Source organism: Lemur catta, chromosome 3 (assembly GCF_020740605.2).
Source record: "Lemur catta isolate mLemCat1 chromosome 3, mLemCat1.pri, whole genome shotgun sequence".
NCBI classification, from domain to species: domain Eukaryota; kingdom Metazoa; phylum Chordata; class Mammalia; order Primates; family Lemuridae; genus Lemur; species Lemur catta.
Genome location: NC_059130.1, coordinates 24,280,189 through 24,297,939, shown reverse-complemented (window position 1 = coordinate 24,297,939; position 17,751 = coordinate 24,280,189). Strand labels below are relative to the sequence as shown.

General features: G+C 42.0%; 1 non-coding gene across 1 annotated transcript; it reads left to right on the top strand.

The window, feature by feature from the left end:
• Window positions 1-16,077: 16,077 nt before the first annotated feature.
• Window positions 16,078-16,241, top strand: LOC123636051. Its single transcript, XR_006734294.1, has one exon. It is a non-coding gene; the product is annotated as a U1 spliceosomal RNA (small nuclear RNA).
• Window positions 16,242-17,751: the final 1,510 nt, after the last annotated feature.

Sequence of the window (17,751 nt, the reverse complement as noted above, 5' to 3'; positions counted from 1 at the left end):
GAAGACAGCTCTCCCCTCCTCCCTTCTCCCAGTTGTGACCATCAAAAATGTTTCCAGACCTTGCCTAGTGTCCCGCAGGGATGCGGGGGAAGGAGGGCTGGAGGAGGGGGAGAGGGCAAAACCGCTCCCCAGTGAGAACCATCGATGTGCATGGATAGTCCTGTTCTCTGAGCTTGTGCAGATGACTCTCCAGATAAAGGCTCAGGGGTCCATTCAACTGGAGATCCTCCTTCCTCGAACCCTCTCTCACAAATTGGGTATAAAATCCAGCTATAGCAGTGTATTAGAAAGAAAGGGGTTAAATATTAAGAACAGAACAAATCTGTACTAGGATAATCATAAACAAAAGAATAAAACAGTGAAAACATGGCTTTTAGACAAAGACAGAATGGGGAAAAAAATCTTTAAAATGGTTAGGAGTATTAATGTTCTAGTGTCTACAGGAAATAACACAAGATATCACAGTTTAGAAGCAGGACTATTGGATCCTCCGTCTTTTCCAGGCACTCAAAAGAGGCTTCAGAGGAGAGAAGCTCCACTATCTCATATATCTGGAATAACTTAACACACATGCCCAAATATCCAACCTCCTCAACTGTCACTGGGTCTTGAATGCCAGTTTCAGTAAAGAGCTAATATTTATCTCAAGATTGGGAGGAAAGGGATTGAGAAGCACCCAACAATGAGAGGGAAAAGAGATTGCTTCAAGCAGTGAGAAAATGAACTTTTTAAAGGTCCACACTAGATTTAGGACCAAACACAAGGAACTGAATGAATTTTTGATGTTTTTCCATAAAGGTCTCTTATCTAGATAGAAAGATCTTTTTCCAAATTAGGCTGTTACAAATCATATATTTTGATTTGAGTGCCATAACTTTATAGCTATAAGTCTGATATGTCTCCTATGCAACCTTTGCTGAGTGTTTTTTCTGTGCTGTGTCTTCCAGGAAAAAAAAAAAACAACAGTATATAAACCTAATTTAGAACTGCTTTTTCAAAGTCCTCACAGAGATTCTTTCTGATTAGACCTACTCCAGCAATCAAAGGACAAGCACTGGTGCTTCTTACCACCCATGTGAGAAATCCAAATTTGATTCCTGGCCAATGCAGTGTTTTTCTTACACTTTTAAGTGTCCAGTGCTTTCTCTGCTGGATTACCTGTTGCACCAACAAGACAGGACATTTCAGAATTCTGATTTCTAAGCCTCCAGTGGTGACAATAAAAGGAAGTAAAGGGCAACTATACTTCTTGAGTTAATTCTGGAGCAGAAGACACTGAGGAATTGATCTAAACAAGAGAATTTCCAGAGCTCTGTCTTAGAAATGACACTTAATCCTGGCAGATAGTTTTAAATACCTGAAACCAAAACCATTGTTACTTTTATTCTTTCTCCTGGCAAATATCTGGAATCTAAAGAGTCATCTGGTCATTGACTCATGTGCTAGACCTTGGACCAACCTCTGGGCAGTGCCTCACTATGGAGTGAAGATCACAAAATGAAGGGCCCAGAAGGAGAGAGCTGAAGGGTGGAACGGTCACCCTGGTGGTGCAGGAGGCATAAGAAGCCCAAGGAAAGGGGAGATTTGTGTGAAGGAATTCCTATGAAACAGAGGGGCCTCTGATCTTCCTGTGTAGGTTAGCCCTAGCCTTTACTGGTCTTGGTAAAATTAAGGACAATGATGAGCCCCAAGGGGAAAGAAACATCCCCCAAAATTATTTCTATCACCTCTATTTGTTTTACTCTCCACCAAAAAAATCTTCCATTCAGGAAATCATTTTTCATGCTTATGGTTAAGAGTATGGGGAGGAGGCCATGACAGTTATTAGCTCTGGAGGTTTGGAAGAGGACACTCTGGAAAAGGAAAGCCCAGGAATCATCTGGTTTGTCCACACACGTTTACATCAACGAACTCTTCCTCAGCAAAGGTTATGTGGGTCCCAGGTATTACATCGTAGCTGCCACACATTGGCAATTGAATAAGTACCATTGATAAATTTCTTTCTTGAAGAGTTAAGAAATGCAATTGGCCCAGAGCCATGGAGTGAAATGCAAGAGCCAAACCAAAAATATTTTTCTCCATCTTATTCTTCTCTGTGCTACTTGTGAACATCAACTTTCCATATCCACCAGTTCAAAATAGCCTTCAGTCTCTATGGATATTTGTTTGCATTGTCTCTGAATTTTTTCATAGGTCTTGGAAGCCATGTTTCTCCCTTGTTTCTGTAATTCTTCTAGGAATGATTTTGGGTGAGCCAATCAAAAATTCAGACTTGTTCAACACCCTGGATTATTTAAATTTTCCAAACTTTCAATAAATATTACATAATGCTGAGTTTAATTTTCGTTTAATTTTTTATGAACACTTCTTACAGGATGTTCTCCAACCTTCTGCTCACATTTTCTTGGATCATTCTCTAGTTCAGCTATATATATGCCTATCATCCTGCTACTTCCCTTCTTTCCTCTATGTGTTGGATCTCCTGTTTCTTTAAATCATGTCATTCTCTTCCTTGGTTTTCACTCTCATTTTACTGAAAGCTAATGCCTTTAATACATCTACACACATTTTGCAGGCAGTTTGACCATGTATCAAATTCTAGCTTTAAAGTAGGTTTCCTTGATTTTATTTTCTAGCCTTAATATTGTTTTAAGAAAATCAATGACATTCAGACCTAATCTTACTCTATGGAGTCTTTTTTTTTTTTTTTCTCTTCATGTCTTTAGAGTCTTTTCTTCATATCTGATATTCTGACATTCCAGGATGTTGTACCTTACTGTGGTTCTTTAGACCTTCTTTGGGCCAGGAAATCCATGGAGCCTTTCAATAAGGCACCATATGTCCATTAAAATGCAGGATTTGTTTCATTATTATCACTGGATAATTTCCTCTCCTTTATTTTATCAGGAGGTGCAAGAAATTATTTCTATTGGGTAGTAGTACATTGTGCCCTCTTCATAGGAAACTATGCTTTTCATGAGAGATATGGAATGTATTGCCAGATATCAAATTACAAGACATATGCCCATAGAGTTATATTCTAAATTCTGAGAGGATATCAGAAAGAGGATCCAATGGAGAAACGCATTTATACACCCACCCAGCCTCTGTGATTGTCCAAAGGTTAGTTCCAGGAATGTTAGTCAATCCCAAAAGCCAGCTAAAAGAAAGAGAAGTATCATATTATACTTTGGAGAACAATTTTTAGGATTATTTCTTTCATGCTCTTGAGTCTGTGGAACTTTCTGAAATCATTATACTTGTGCAGGCAGGAGAAAGGGGAGAGTATTCCTACTTTTCAAGAGATATTGAGAAAAATGAAATGGAAAAAAGAAAAAATAAGAAAAATAAATGAAGAAATATAAAAAGACATGTTGAGATCTTTGTCTGGAGTTTTGGAGGCACCATCTGTTCGTGCAAATTTGGCTTATAGAATCAATTGCAACTCTGCCTTCCTTGCAATAAAAACTAGCCCTATATGTGTTGGCCTTTAAAAGTTGGCACCACCAGATAAGCAGTAAAACAATGTGTGATTCTTCTGGCCCTGGAACCTCTGTATATTAGTAGGATTATCAGAAGACAAAATACTTCCCCAACAAATCAAGTCATTCAGCATCTCTGACTCTTAAAAGTTAGCTTGTCTGGATATAACTATTTGGTTCTTCTTGACTTGGGAGAGTCAAAACCTTATCCTAGATTTTAATCAATTTTTCTTATATATGCTATTAATGCTTTCTCCAAATTTGCACTTTCTTTGTAAGTGTGTATTATTTTTATGTGCATATACTCATTTTTCATATTTATATAGTTAATATTCTGAGTTAAACATCTCACTTAAAATGGTTAAGATTGTAACTTTTATGTTATGTGTTTTTTTTTTTTTACCACAACGTGAAAAAAGTTTCACCCACAATTAGCTCATGAGGTCATGTCAGGTTTTTTTCAAACTTAACCCAAGAGAAGAAACTTATATATAAGCCAGTTCCACTTTCGGAGGCCAAGGCAGGAGGATTGCTGGAGGCCAGAAGTTCAAGACCAGCCTGGGCAACATAGAGAGGCTGACCTCTACAAAAGAACAACAAAAAAATTTATTAGCATGTGCATCAGGTGGCACACACCTGTAGCCCTAGCTACTCCAGAGGCTGAGGTGGTAGGATATCTTGAACCCAGGAGTTTGAGGTTGCAGTGAGCTATGATTAAGCCACTGTACTTCAGCCTGGGCAGCAGAGTGACTTGTCTTGAAAAAAACAAACAAGCAAACAAAAATGTGTGAGCCAATTAAAATATTTCTGCCTTGATAGAGACTATAAAAAGTCATTGGTAATTATTGTTAAATTGAATACAAAGAAAGAATATCTGCATAAAGACAATCAGATTTCTGTGAAATGGATCAGGGTTATTTGTCTCCACCCAAAATTGATAATTAGCTGGGCAGGGTTCCCAGAAAGAACTCTTAAAGTCATTTTAGTCTATCAGCATTTTAACAGGAATGCTACTGTTTTCCCAGAGGAGGTAGCTGATTCTATCAGACCACAAAAGTTGTTTCCCAGGTCAAATTTAGTACACATTTCTATCTCAATATTATCTTTTATTCATTTCTGATATTTAAATATCTTAATTCATATTTATTTTGCTTAGTATGTATTAGTGTTTTACTGCAAATGACAATAAACCAAATACTAAATTCCCAAGCCAAGAAAGGAAATTTATTATTAATATTAATAGTTGTCAGGCAAATTGGCCAAGATGGGAAAATAAGTAAAAGAGACTCCTGGGTGTCCTTGATGTGAAGTCTTGGGCATTGCTTCATGTAGAGTTCTGCAAACTTTTATATAAAAAGTTTAGGATAAAGGCCAGGCGTGGTGGCTCACGCCTGTAATCCTAGCACTCTGGGAGGCCGAGGCGCGTGGATCACTCGAGGTCAGGAGTTCAAGACCAGCCTGAGCAAGAGCGAGACCCCGTCTCTACTAAAAATAGAAAGAAATTATATGGACAGCTAAAATATATATATATAGATAAAATTAGCCGGGCATGGTGGCGCATGCCTGTAGTCCCAGCTACTTGGGAAGCTGAGGCAGTAGGATTGCTTGAGCCCAGGAGTTTGAGGTTGCTGTGAGCTAGGCTGATGCCATGGCACTCTAGCCCCGGCAACAAAGCGAGACTCTGTCTCAAAAAAAAAGAAAAGAAAAGAAAAGAAAAAGAAAAAAGTTTAGGATAAAAAAAAATTATAGTAAATATTGCAGGCTTGTGGGCCAAGAGGCAAAATCAAGGTTTATTATGTATGTACATACAACAAATAAGAAAACAAATTCCCATATGGTTTTTTAAAGAATGTTTATTGCATCTTTATTCATAATAGTGCAAAACTGGAACGAATTCAAGTGTCCATTAATTGTAGAATGTATAAATATATTGTGGCATTTTTAAATGGCTTTAGTGAGATTTCATTTATATACCATAACATTTACCCAATTTAAAACGTCCAACTCAATGATTTTTACTAAATTTACTGTATTGTGCAACCATCACTATTGCCTAGTTTTAAAAAACTTTCATTACCCCGGTAAGATCCTTCATGTTCTTTTACAGTTAATCCCCTTTCACACCCTCAGCCTCAGGCAAGCACTAATTGTTTAATTGTGGTACATTGGTACAACAGGAGCAAATTGTGATGTATTCTCATAAAGAAAAAATCACATGTACACACAATAACAGTGAAGAATCTCACAGACAAAATGGAATATAAGTAGTCAAATCCCACCCCACCCCCCAAAAAAGTATATACTATGTGATTCCATGTATGGAAGTTCAAGAGCAGGCAAACACCAATCCATCATGATAAATATTAGAATAGTGGTTATCATTGAAAGAGGTACAGACAGAGGGAAAAAGATGGAGATTTCTGAAGTGCTAGAAATATTCTGTAGGTTGATCTGGGTGTTTTACTTGAGTATAAACATATGTGAAAATTAATGAGTTCGTTCTCCTGAATTTTTTAATTTTACGCTTCAATAAAAATTTTTCAAGAAAATAAAGCCACATCCATACTGATTGTTTTATGTCCCTGCTTACCTCATTCTCCCCCCACCCTTCACTTCTGTTTCTTATTGCCAAACTGAATGTAAATTTTCTAAGAAATATTACTGAAATAATTCCGTTATTTCCCTAAAGACCCATACAGTTTTTACTGACGAAATTCAAAATTAATAACTGACCGCAACCTCTGGAATGGAAAATGTCCTTTACACTGAGATCCCGGAACTGCCCCGCTTGCCTCAGCAACCGGGTGCAGCCCTCGCTTCCCAGTCCGCCCCCACCCCCAAGGCCACTTCCTCGCTGCTTTCTCCCGAAGAGAAAAGACTCAGCGCTCAGCGGGGAATGGGCGCTCCCGCCAGACCTGCCAGGCCCACAGTCCCGGAGCGAGTTTCCTCGTCCCGGCCGAGCGAGCCTTACGACTGGCCTGGAAATGCGCCTTTGCGAGGCGGCAGCGTGTGGAGAGACGGTGGCCGGTGGCCAGGGCCGGGCTGGTGGGGCAGGGGTAGTGAGCCAGGTTGCTGGGAGAAGGCGGGAGGGGAGGCGCCCGTCCGGGGTGAGAGGAGGCCAAGCACCGAGACTCCAGCATCCGCAACCTCAAAAAGGATCGAAGGGATGCATCAGAGAGATGCAGAAACCCACCCAGCATTCCTCTTTCACAGAAAAAGAAAACTCTTTCAAGGAAGGCCCCAAGGCTCTGAACTAAATTCCAGCTCTTTCCCCTACAGCCGGCTACACCCGCAGCTTAAATCCACTTTAGTTCATGGCAACTTCATCCTTCAGCATGCTCAGGCCCCAAACCAGTCCTTGACGCAGGTCTTTCTCTCACACCACACATCCAATTTGACAGAAAAATCATGTTTCTTCTTGAGTTAATTGCAAACTTTGATCTGCACAATTTCTCTTTCTTCGTCTCCGAATTTTGGCAAACGAGTCTCCTGATACAGGCGAGATTGAGGTAACTGACCATCCTCAGCTCACGCAGATCTTTGAGAGCCTTAATCTCAGGGCCCGGGTTTGGGCCGTCGTTGAGCCTTGACTTTGGCTCAAACCCTTGGCTCTGCAGGTTAAAATTAGCTTCTCCGGGCCTGTCTTCGAGGGCCAGGAGCATGGCCAGGTTGTCTGGGCGCAGCTCCTGCCGTGAGCCAGGAACGGCACGACCCCCCTTCCTTGTGATCCTCAAAGGCTTCAGGGGGCGTTCATTGAATTGGCCGAGAGCCCGCGAGGCGCAGGTGCGCGTTGCACTGGGAGGCACACGGTAAGTTTGTGGTTCCCACCGCACCCACGGCCCTCCTTGGTCCTCTAGTTCTCATTGGCGGGCAGTAATGTCCAGAGTCAGATTGAGCTCGAAAGACCCCCAGGCAGGGAGGGACCGGTACGAAATGGGCAGCAGCCCCCTTAGGTCCTGTACAGTAAGGATATGAAAAAGGTCTTGAAGAAACAGAAAAGGAGAGTTGGAAATAGACCAAAGAGAAAGAAACAAATCCTTTGAGATTCCCTGATCTAAAGGCACCGTGCAGATGAAGTCAACCTCCTCTGGGGCCCAGTCCTCCAGTCGCTGGTGAACTCAGTTCCGGTCTCCAGGTGGAGCCAAAGCAGACAACCTTGGTCTGGCTAGCAATGAGTAAGCCACTCTTCCTCCTCCCCAGATGGGTAGCACTCGATTGTCTCTCCAAAAGCGAAGGTATACTATGGGTTCCAATGATGCAACTGCTAAGTTTAATGCACTTACTTGAAGTAAGAGCATTTTAAAATCTTTGGGAAGGAAATTATTTCGGACAGGTTTTGCACTAAAGGCTTTCAGATGTGAGGAAAACACAGAAACCACTACACTAGGGAAAGCAAATACTGTTGGGAATGTCTCACACACACAAATTACACTTCAGCCAGGTAGGTTTGGACCCTTAGGTTGGACACATTTTACTTTAAGTGAACTGCTGGAACTTAAGATGAATCTAAGACATTCATGATGAATATTTTCATTTTAGTATTTTAAAATTTAAATACACATTATAAAAACTATAGAACAAACACAGGAAGCCCACTTTATGCTATTTTTACAAAAACAGGAGAAACGATGATATATAAGTGACAAATCCTCATAAATGACAACAACCTTAAAGTATTGAGAGAGGACAGATGGCTCAGGCCTGTAATCCCAGCACTTTGGGAGGCTGAGGCAGGAAGATCACTTGTAGGCCAGGAGTTGCAAACCACCTGGGTAACACAGTGAGACACTATCTCTACAAAAATACAAAAATTAGCCGGTCGTGGTCTAGGAGGCTGAGGCAGGAGGGTCACTTGAGCCCAGGAGTTTGAGGTTGAGGTTGCAGTGAGCTATGATCATGCCAGTGCACTCTAGACCTGGCAACAAACAGAACAAGACCCAGTCAAGAGAGAAAGAAAGAAAGAAAGAAAGAAAGAAAGAAAGAAAGAAAGAAAGAAAGAAAGAAAGAAAGAAAGAAAGAAAGAAAGAAAGAAAGAAAGAAGGAAGGAAGGAAGGAAGGAAGGAAGGAAGGAAGGAAGGAAGGAAGGAAGGAAGGAAGGAAGGAAGGAAGGAAGGGAAGAACCTGAGAGAAAGGGAAAAAAAGATAACCTAGAATTCTATGCTAAAACCAGCAATGTTTCAAAAATGTGAATGAAATAAGGGCATTTACAGACATAGAAAAGCTGAAAGAATTCACTGACTCACACTACAAGAAACGTTATGGGAGTCCTCCAGCCAGAAGGAAAAGGATAGTAGGTAGAAATCTGGACCTACATGAGGAAATGAACACTGGAAATGGTAACTATGTGGTTAAATATACCAGTTATTTTCTTATTATTTAAAGCTATTAAAATCACATTTGACTGACTAAACAAAAGTAATAACAATGATTGTGGAGTTTATAACATGTATAAAATCAAAATATACAACAACACTAGCATAAAGGCCAGAAGGGGAAGTATTATATAATGTCACTTGAAGGCAAACTGTGATAAATTATTGTTCTATAAACCCTAAAGCAGTCACTGAAATAACAAAAGAAAGAGTTATAGCTAATAAACTATCAAAGGAAAGAAAATGGAATGGTATAAAAACAATGTAAATACAATGATAGAACAAATGCTCTCCAGGATTCTATCCTAGAGAAATACACGAGTGCCTAAAGTATGTGTACAAGAATGATAACTGCAGCATTATTTGTAATCATAAAATAATGGAAACAATTTCAAAAATACATGAACAGGGTTTTGTTTAATAAATACAAACAACTGGGGCCAGGTGCAGTGGCTCACGCCTGTAATCATAGCACTGTGGGAGACCCAGGCGGGTGGATCCTTTGAGCTCAGGAGTTCGAGACCAGCCTGAGCAAGAGAGAGACCCCCGTCTCTACTAAAAATAGAAAGAAATGATTTGGACAGCTAAAAATCTATATAGAAAAAAACTAGCCAGGCATGGTGGCACATGCCTGTAGTCCCAGCTACTCCGGAGGGTGAGGCAGGAGGATTGCTTGAGCTCAGGAGTTTGAGGTTGCTGTGAGCTAAGCTGACGCCACGGCACTCTAGCCCTGGCAACAGAGCGAGACTTTGTCTCAAAAATAAATGAATAAATAAGCATAAAAATAAATAAATACAAACAACTCTACAAACAGAGAAAGCAACTCCTTTGCCAAAAGGAATGCAAAGGGTAATGATGATTCATTCTATTCTTTCAAGGATCTCAGGGTTCCCATCCCAGATGCCTAGTCTTCCCTCTAGCTCTTCTGGGAGATCTTATTCCTCTGGAGCTAGAGATCATCACGTTTTTCGTCGCTCTTTCATGTTCTATCTCTGTTCTCCCCTCCTCTCCTCCCCACTTGGCTATAATAAAAAAACAATTCTCACCTCCACAAGATCCGGCCTGTGCCTCTGCACAAGCCTTTTAGGAGGCCTAGATGTCTGGTCCAAATCCCCTACCCGCTTTGGCTTTCCCTTCGCCCTCGGCCCCCTCCCACCCACCGAGCAGGGGGTGCACCGCAGGCCTTTCCCGTGGCCCGCCCCACGGGATGCTGAGAAATCAACCCTAATAACACCTTTTCAAAAGGAACTGACCCTCTGAAAAAACTTTCATGATGTCCATTCTCAGGGTTCTTCAAAGGCCTGAAAGCTAAAGATGATGACGGATTAATTCAACGAGTCCTAATTGTGCGCCCTGGTGAGTGCCAGACCCTGTTCTCGGCGAGGGGACCCGAGAGCGACCAGCACCGCGATCCCCGCCCACCTGGAGCCCCGTGCTGGACCCGGGATCCGAAGATGGCAGCTGAAGCGCCACAGCGGCCCCGAAAGCGACTCGGCGGACAGTGCACAGGCTCATTCGTTGGGTGAAGGCGGCGCAAAGAACGGGAAGAGCCATCGCCGGAGCCCACAGGGCGTTCAGCTTTTCTGGGGCTCCGCGCAGCTCAGGCTCGGGCGCGAACCCCGGGGTTTCCGGGGACTTCTGAAGCAGGCGAGGGGCAAGGTTGGGCGAAGGCCATTCTGGCATCATACTCACCCAATGCACAGGTTTCCAAGGTGAGGAACACCACGCCTCATCGTTGGAATCTCTCCCGTTTTCCAAGACTTTGGAACATGCACAGTCACCCTTTGAGGCAGACCCCAAGGAGGGAGTTAATGGAGAATGGGGAGTTTATGAATACTCTCTTGTCACAAAGCCCGGACATACTCTCCTATCTTTCTTCTGTGGCGCAATCAGTTAACGCCTTGAGCTGCTAGTCGGGAGATTAGTGGTTCGAGTCCACCGAGGAACACAAGTTGTGACTTTAAGTTTTAGCCCGTGGCTGCCTACTGGCAACATTGGAAGATGCCCTCCTCCCGAGGTACTACTTACTAGTTTATAACTGATACCTGTCAGGTACCACCCCACTTATCCGGCCCCATTCTCTCAGACTACATCTATTGGAATGACAAGTTTGCAGACTCAGAAACTCCTGAAACAGAGATGAAATTTTATTCTGTCGTTTATAGGCTGGGACAAGTAAGGTAGACTTTTTTATGTGCTTCAGTTTTTCATTTGTCATAGGAGGCCAATCCCCAGGATGTACCTAGATTCATTGATTACCCTTTCAACTGTGTTGACCAGTTGGATCATTCATCATCATAATTATCCTCTCCATTATTTTTGAAAAAAAACATTTCTTCCTCAGTTTGTGCATGATTTATTTAGCCTTTTTCAAAATGTTTTTGAAATAAGGTTCCTTTCATGGTTTTAGAATTGGAAATAATACTGCAATCATCATTCTTGTATACAAACCTTTGGTCACTTGTGCAGATATTTCTATAGTGTAGAGAGAGAACTGGATGTGCAATTGCTAGATTATAGTGTTTATGTAGTGCCTCTAATTTTAGTAAATTCTGCAAATATACTAAATTTGGAGGGGTACAAAATCATATTCCAATTTATTTCCCAACTCTATCAATGATCCTTTCTTCATTTACTTGCCACCACGACACACTTTCTATACATCTATCTATGATATTCCACTAAGAGGAGTGGTGCCCTCTGGCTTACCTATGGGGAAGGTACAACAGAAGGACATGGATATTACACCCAGGTATTCTGTTTCATATGTTGGGCAGCTACATTTCTAAGATATTTTAAAGTCCTCCAATACCTGTAATTGTTTTCTGTGGTGATCAAGTCACACAAGTCCAGAGGAGATGGGCCAGAGGGACCTCTTTGATAGTTTTCTTCCAGTCCCAGACATTTTTTCCTCTTGCAAAGGGGCAGCTTTCTTTAATTGGTATACTCAAGTTTCTAAACAGCTGAAGAAATTCAAATAAAGGTCCTTTAAGGATTATTCAAATCACACTATAGAAAGGAGAGAAAAGAGATTTATATCATCACGAGTAAGTGATTGAATCAGCAACATGAGCACTTCTTACGACTATACAAATCAAATTGAATAATCTCCAGAATGTTAAGGAAGTTCAGCCCTTAATAAAAATGAATGAAAAGCAATGTATCATCCACTGTTATACACCCAGGAAAGAGAATGTCCTGCCACACTCTAAAGGGCATCATGGAATTCCTCAAATTTTTGGCAGTGAGTGTCCTCCAAGGACCTAAGGGTTGTTAATTTCTTCCTTTTGTTTCCCTCACTGATAAGCATTGTGAATAGATACCATTGCCTCTGTTTCCACCTTAAATGATGTTACTTACCACGATTAGTTCCTTTAGAATGCCCACTAGTTTCATAGAATTTTTCTGCTTAATAAATTTAAAACAAATTGACATACTCTTCCTCTGATAGAATACACAAATTACATCTCCAAACATTTAAAGGAGTTACTGCTCCAATTATCTTAGGGATGATAATAATCACTTAAATAAATTTAAAATGAGAAAATTAAGAATTTCTTGAAAATTGTTTTACTATTTTTGCTTTAAATGTGATGTTTCAGTAAGGCCAAAATTTTATTGCTGAATTTGTAACATGAAAAAATGATAGATTTAGCTGTAGATTGAATTAATGGTCTTGATTGCTTGGCACAAAAAAGGAAATGCAACTGATAGCATGGAGGAATCTTCTCTACTTTTAAGCAATTTAAAGAATTTAAATATTCGATCTATAATGCCATTGAAAAAGTTTGTTATGTCATTTTTTAAAATCAGTGTGTCTGCTTTGACAAATTAGAATGGTTTAATAGTTTTGGTCTAAAAACTACTATTAATATAGCCTATATTTTCTTTCATATTTTCTTATAATGTAGAAAATAATAGTAGCATAATATTCTAGTATATACAAGACTTGGGTTTATTTTGGCTTGAAAATCCCAATTAAGTTGAACTTCCTAAATTTCCTATGCCAGTTGTGATACAGGAAAGTGGACCCCCAAAGTGGGGTCTGGCTTGAAGGCCCAGTGGGTTCTTGACTTCTGGCAGGAAAGAATACAAGAGCCAGCCCAGCCTATAGAATAAGGCAAAACCAAGTTTATTAAAATAACTAAGAAACAGAAGGAAGGCTTGCTCCATAGGCAGAGCAGCAGCTCTCTCTCAGAGCAACAGAGAGCAGAACTTTGTGAGTTGCCAGGGTCTTGTTTTATACCTCCTGTCTAATTTTATGTTAAACTGAGAGAGGATTAGTCATAAGACTTCTGGAAAAGAGGTGGGGAGTTACACCAGAACTGAGGGTTCTTCCCCTTTTTAAACCACATAGCGTAACTTCCAGGAGTTGCCATGGCATTGGTAAACTGTGATGATGCTGGTGAGAGTTTCTTTTAGCAAGCTAACACATTGTAAGCTGAGTGCAATGAGCAGTGAGGGTAACCTGAGGTCGTTTTTTGTGGCCATCTTGATTCTGGCTGGTTTTAGCCTGCTTCTTCCCCACCTCTTGTTTTATCAGAGACCTTGGTTCAGGTCTTATGACTCGCTCTGGAGCAGGGCCTGCCGGTTCCCCATCTCAGTTGTACTGGTCAAAGAAGCAAACATCACTGGCAACAAATATTTAAATTTATGAAAATTAAAAATTATTTGTTCATGTCAATTAAAGATAACAGATACTATCTTTAAAAGGGATTAATACACTTCTATAAACCATGAGACTCAATTATTTCACTTACAATTTCTGAGTAAATATTTTTAGATGTCATCTAATATATAATGCCATCATTCTCTATTATATGTCAGCTCAATTTATACTTTTGAGATATACAGTTAACTTTAAAATCTATGACTCATATTAAATGGAGTTAATGAATGAATAATTTTGATTGCCTTTAGAGTCTCTCTTTCTCTCTATCTATCTCATTACTTCCTTTGAAAAATGCTGTTGATTGCTGGGTTCACATATATTTCTATATTTTGTGGGCATGTTGCTGCTGCTGTGGATTCTTGTGTGTTCTCTTGACTCTTGGGAACTTTGCAAAAGTTTAGTCAAGTGGTTTGTTGTTTTCAATGTTCCAACATTTCCAAATCGTATGCCTTGGTATTGTGTACTGCAGAGCTCCTTAAATCTTAAACTGCCACCTTCATTTCTGGTTATACATTGATTTTTTTACATGGTACTTGTTTTTTTTATCAAAGCTACCATCACAAGCCAGCTTTGCAAAGATATGATATCACTGAAAAGAATTTTAATTATACTTTGATAAGTTTGACTTTAAAAAAAAAGACTCATATTTCCAAATTTTGCAGGATGGGAACACTGGGAACTCTTGCTCATTTCTGGTAGGAGTATAAGTTCAAACACTTTGGAAAATTGTTCGGTGGTATCTACTAATGGTCAAACAAACATACAGTAGAATTGCTGTAATCCAGCAACTTTTAGCTGTATCCTTTAGACCTGTAGCTATTGAACACTTGAAATGTTACTGATGTCACATGTTTTAATGATAATATTTTTTATGTGTTTGGGTGATTCAAATATTATTAAAATTAATTTCACTTCTTTTTCTTTACTTTCTAAAATGTGTCTACTGGAAAATTAAAAATCACATATGTGGCTGGCATTCTATTTCTAGGCGAATGTGCCACCCTAGAGAAATGTGTGAATATAGCCTGCCAAAAGACACATAAAAGAATGTTCCTAGGGCTGGTGCCAGTGGCTCATGCCTATATTCCCAGCTCCTTGGGAGGCTGAAGCAGGAGGATCCTTTGAGTTCTAGAGTTCAAGGTGAGGTTGGGCTATGATGGTGCCACTGCCCTCCAGCCTGGGTGACAGAGCCAGACCCTGTCTCTAAAAAAATAAAAGAATAAATAAATTGAGATATATTCATGCAAAGAAATACATACAGAAACAAAGAACTACATGAAACACATGGATGAATCTTATAGATATACTATTGAGTGAAAGAAAAACCTATGCCTCTCTCCTCCCAAAAAAGCTCACTACACACTTCATGTTTCAATTTATATGAAAGTAAAGGACAGGGAAAACTAACCTATCCTGATAGATTTGGAGGGGGGCGGTGGAAACTAAATACGATGAGTATTGTCAGAATTCAGGGTTGTATTCTTCGCATTAAAAGTCATTAGTTAAGCACCTCAAATAAAATTTCCCCCAGATATTTTTGTTGAATTTGGACGATTTGTTTCCGTCTTTGCAGAACATAAAGCGCTAACATAAGGTAAGCACTAAGGTCTGGAGATGGCCATGGAGATGACAAAGTCCCACACCCTGCCTGAGAGTTGTCCAATCATCTCTGCTGGGGTAGCAGTTTTGTGTAATGCTGTATTTGCAAACAAAACCAAAACCAAAAACCCCAACAACAGCAACAAACAACGCCCCCCCAAACCCTACAAGATTCATGAAATTAGACAACGGTCTCTCTAATACCGATAGTGGTAAAAAAAAAAAAAAAAAAAACGAAACAAAACAAAACAAAAAAACAGCATGGATGGCTGGTTGGCAGTCACTGAGCATTCTCTCTAGTTTCATAAATGTGGTTTCTCTCTGATATTGGATGGCTTCAAATTTTAACTGCAATGCCACATCACAAAGACAACCGTATTTGGAAAAAACAGATTCCCTTTGTATTGCTTTATAAACGTTCTATTCTACGCATGAAAAGCCACTATATTACGAAGAGTACACAGGCTTCTGCAGGCCGCCAGGAGGGTCCCAGGAGGGACACAGTTTAGTAACTCGCTAAAGCCAGGTGAGACCAGGCCCGGGACTGGGCGCACTGCCCCAACGGTGCGGCGGGAGGGAAGGAGCGAGAGGCAGACGTCACTTCCGCCACCCGCTGCCCGCGCGCCGGTTGGCGGGCTGGGCGGCGTGGGGGTGGGGCGGAGGAGCGCAGCGGGGACCGGCGAGGGCTGGAGGCAGGGCCGCCCGTGTGACATCACGGAGGGAGCGTCTGCTATGCAGATGAGGCAGCGCGGGGGCTGCCGCGTGGGCACCTGCGGCTTAAAGGCGATCGGGTTCCCGTGGTGCGGGGGCGAGTCCAGGCGTGTTTCTGGAAAGCGAGTGTAGGGCGCGTGTGGAAGGGGCAGGAGGGCCGGGGGAGCGCGCGGAGGCAAGTGACCGTGTGTGTAGAGTGAGAGGCGTGTGAGGGTGCGTGGTGGCGGAGGAAAAGCTACTCATACTTACCTGGCAGGGGAGACACCATGATCACGAAGGTGGTTTTCCCAGGGCGAGGCTTATCCATTGCACTCCGGATGTGCTGACCCCTGCGATTTCCCCAAATGTGGGAAACTCGACTGCATAATTTGTGGTAGTGGGGGACTGCGTTCGCGCTTTCCCCTGATTTACAATGTTTCAATGACAGATGTGTTAAGCTTCTCTGCATGGATGTAGCAATATTTCAGTTTTTTTCGTTGCTGTTCGCTTGATATTGTTACATCGCTAAGGAAGGGTAGCTGAAGTGGTTTTTGCTGCCATGAGTGTTGTGCTTTTTCTGCCACTTGACATTAAATGTAGCACATAGGTGTCCTAGGCACTGAACATCTTTATGCATGGTAGCAAAGGCTACCTTTTAACGCGTACTCTGCTAGTAAGCGCAGGCTTAACGGGGAAGCTTCCTGCTTTGTTCTAGCGGGAGTTTGTACTGATTTCAGAGACCTAGGTGGAAACTTCACCCAGAACTCATTAAGTTTTCCTTAGAGAGGAACTATTGCCTCTCACGGCTGTCCCCGTTCGGTTGTAGACGTAAGTCGCTTACTTTAGTAGGGGAACAGCTCTGCTGATATCCTGGTGATCTTGCACAAATTCACGGAGGCCCTGGAGGTCAGAACCGCAGACTCACCCAAGTCTTGGCGTCCTGCCCTGCCAGCCTCCCTGGAATGTGAGATGGGACGTCTTGTGAGGAGCCTCCACCGGTTTCTTACCTGCCTCTCCCTCTTGCGGGAGGTTTGTACCAGGCGATTTCCTACCTACCTGCTGCTGTTTAACTATCTCTCCTCAGATTTCATTGCTTAAGTCACAGCTGCCTTGCTGGATGTCTTGCTTCCACATCCTACATCCATTGCCAGCCAACCCTCGATACCACCCTTGACCCATCCTTCTCACCCCAAAGCCGCATCTTCCTCACACTCTGGCTCTGGCTTGCTCCCGGCCGCCTTCCCTCAGACCCTCGCTCATCACCTTCGTAGACAGAAACAGTAGCTCGCGCTCAGCCTCCACTTTGCAGCTGACGTGACTCAGCAGCCTGTTCCCCTATCAAATTAGGACGTTTCCTTAGTACCCCTTCTCAGATGGCACTAGCAATGGTATCTCTTTTTAACTGCCACAAGTACGTAATTTGTATTTTTCCTATCTGAAAATGCCCGAGCACTGAAGTACAGTTTAGAAGAAAGCCCCAGGTCTAGTGTTGGGGTTGTGGGTATTTTGCCAGCCTCGCCCCCGGTGTGTTGTTCTCTGACCCCACCCCGGCTTCTGAGCTATAATGTCCTGGCCAACGGAAAAGACAGGACCTTGGCGGGAAGACCATGGCGTCCCCTGGTGGCTGCCAGTCCCGGGGACTTCGCTCCTCGATGCGCGTGGCCTCAGAAGCTTCCATACCCAGGGTGGAGTAGGGGGCGGTGCCGCCGTGGGCAGGTCCTCAGAAATCCGACAGGACGCCCAGCCAGTGTCCTGGAAATTGCAAGTAGAAGCCGTCCGTCCTATGGACCGATCTAGTTTGATGAAGACGAGCCGTCTAGGTCTCCCCAGCAGCGTGAGGTTTCCTTGTTCAAATATAAACTGTATGAACCAAGACCGAAGTCAACTTTGAGTGCCTTACCGATGAGAAAACTCGGGTCTTTAGAGTGTTTAAGAA